This window comes from Dermacentor albipictus, chromosome 2 (genome assembly GCF_038994185.2).
Source record: "Dermacentor albipictus isolate Rhodes 1998 colony chromosome 2, USDA_Dalb.pri_finalv2, whole genome shotgun sequence".
NCBI lineage: Eukaryota > Metazoa > Arthropoda > Arachnida > Ixodida > Ixodidae > Dermacentor > Dermacentor albipictus.
Window position 1 is genome coordinate 89,228,743 of NC_091822.1, and position 3,149 is coordinate 89,231,891.

The following is a 3,149-nucleotide window of genomic DNA, read 5'->3' on the forward strand; positions in this document are numbered from 1 at the left end:
CTGAAGTCTATGGAATACCTATTGATAAATGTTTATAGACTATCCATAGACATTTCTCTACAGACATTTTATAGACTTCAGTCTACAAAGTAGAGCTGTATATATAGTTCAACTTTCGTAGACTGCAGTCTATAAAATGTCCATAGACAAATGTCTATAGATAGTCTATAGACATTATAGAGGCTTCAGTCTGCAAAAATAGAACTGTATAACCCTATATATTTTTGTCTCTTAACGTTCTGCGGACATTTCTCTGCAAACATGAATTTTCATTAATCTACAGACAGTATATACTGAGACTTTTTACAGACTAGTCTATAAAACGAGTATGGACATAAGTCTATAGACTGTCTGTAGACTGTTCTATAGGAATGGTCTAGGAAAATCTAGGTCTAGTCTATAGGAAAAGCAGAACTATAAGGCTATACTCTTTTCTATAGATATTCTGCAGACAATTGTCTGCAAACATGAATATTCATTAATCTATTTATAGTCTACAGACAGTATACAGACATTCTATAGACGCATACTTCTTATAGACATCTATAGACTTCATAGACAAATGTCTATAGACTGTCTGGACTTTCTATAAAAATATTTCTGAAGGTAACATGACGGTTTCTCAAAATGGTGTGTCAAATTTATTTGTAAAGTTGTCATCGAGCACTTCTTTTTCATTTTGTTTGTTCGATCCGTCAATGACGGCTTCATGTTACTAGGACCACTGACCTACCGTTCCTTTTTTCTTTGCAGCGCAACCCATTTCACAAGGTGCCGATGATTGAAGATGATGAGCTTGCGGCTTCCGAAAGGTTTATGACTTTCTATATAGCTGTTCCTCTAACGCTCTTTGTTTCCTTCTTACCAGTAGAAAACGGGTGCTTTCTTCATGTTATTATCCAAGTGAAACCCGCTTGGAACCAGAATGTTTATTTTGTGGCATTCGCTTCACTTGTTTAAGCCGAGAAAAAGGGGGATTAAAGGAGGGGCCCGATTTTTATTAGTCATATCATAAGAAGCCAACAAACATTGACACTATAGACAACATAGGAGAATTTACTTGTGCTTAACAAATAAAATAAAGAAACGATAAATTATTGGAAATCCAAGTGTATGAAAAAGAACCTGCCGCGGGGGGGCAACGATACCACAACTGTCGATTACGCGTGCGATGCTCTACTAATTGAGCTACCGTGGCACCGTTCCCCAGCTCCTTTCTTGGGTATTTATGTTTCCTAGGAAGAATGCTCTATTATCGAGGTATGCGAGTAGATGTAAAACTCGCATGTACAAGGAAAACAATGAAAATAAAGCGCCTGAAGGCCACTGCGTGAACAGCCACAAGAATAAAAGCGTGTTAGTGGAGTGGGACAATGCTGGAAATGCTGCAGCAACAGAAACTTGGCTGACAAAGCAACCGGAAACCACATATGGCTGTGCTATATAGCATAGAATGCAAAAAAGAAAAAAAAGTAGAGTATGAAACCATTCCTTCTTATTCTTTTTTTAAGCCGAGAGTCATTGTTGTGCACCAATTTTTAGGACTTCGCATGGCGTATGTAGGGCAATTTCGCCTGTTCAGCACCTACATAAACGGAAGTTATTTAAGAGAATCATAATAAATGTTTAGGTCTTCATTTAGAATATGCGTTAGAATGCTGAAATTGATGCCTCACCCTAGAAAGTTGCGTACACCTATAGCATAGATGTAAACAAGGTGCAGCAGCGAATACTTTAAGAAATAGTTATAAATAGCAGTAATCTAGTCCGTGAGCTGATCTACTCGTAGAGGTGGATACCACTAGGAAAAATAATAGAAATGCATAATCGACTAATTAAGAAAAAATAACTAAATATGTTCCGTAACAATTACCTTATGGCACATATTGCAATTTAGGACTTCTTGCGGTTGAGATTGCAATGCATATCCACTTGAAAAGAAGTGTGCGGATGACAAAATTAACAAGATATGCACCATGAAATCTGCAGTAAAAATTCAGTATCATTCCACTTATTGTTAACAAAAAATGGCGTTTATGCATTGCAGCAGAAAAGTAACAGGAACGCCTATGCATTTCTACGCAAAGCCCGGGAATTATTATCTCAAAAATGTTGTGATCCTGATAATTCATTCCAAATGGATTCGCCTTATGAACTCCCCGGCTAGAAAGTGTACATAGCAATATGTAGCAAAACGTAACTAGTTAAACACGTTAGTATCAATTTTTAAAAAGTAGTCGATTCTGTATTTCATTTCTTGTGTCAAGTAATGTTCACCTTTTCGAGTGGAACTGCTCACGGAATAGAATTGTGCTATCTGCCACAAGCGTTTCGTAACCATTTTTGAAATGCCTCACTGAAACACGCGCTATGTGACTGACTCCACATCGAAGCTATACGTTTCGAAAATATGTTAGTACATAGGCCCATCCTGATGTCCGTGTCCGAAATTTTTCTTGGCAAGGCTTCTAATGGAATAGCGTTAAGCAAGTATAAACATCCTTTGGTGATGTCGGGGTGAAAGTCCCGTAGGGGTTAAGAATTACGAGTGGAGCGCCTTGACGCACACAGGAGCGCGGCAGGCGCAGCTGCGGCAATGGTTGAGCGAGGGCACGGTGGCACCGCAGAATTGCGTATTTCCCTGCACCATACCACTGTTTAAACACGGTAATATGAATAAGATGTGGGGCCCTATAACGTGGAGCTATTCCAATATGTATTTTTATTTAATCTCTTGTCATCAAATCTGCATCACCATCGACGCAAGCATAGGTGGTGATTCGCAGGGTTGTCTTGACAGACCAATCAGGCGCTTTCCTCGTTTATAGAAGGTCACTTTTGTTTGCTTTAAAACGAATAACATTACTACACTGAGCGGCTTGTATTATCTAATTGGCTGACAAGAGGCGAGGAGCACGCTCGAGTGGAGAGGGATTCAATGGGGCTGAGAGAGGGCACTGAAAATTGATAACCGGATTAAGAAGGTGGTGCCTGCGTCTTCAGCTGGTCCGCTTTCCCTTACTTAGCTTGGGGTGGCTTGTCGAAAATCGCGGCGGCATGCAACGGAAAGTTAAGAATGCCGCTGAAATTGATGCTCAGCAAAAAATAGTTGGCAGAGCGAGGTCGTCAATGAGCTGAAAGTGCCCGAA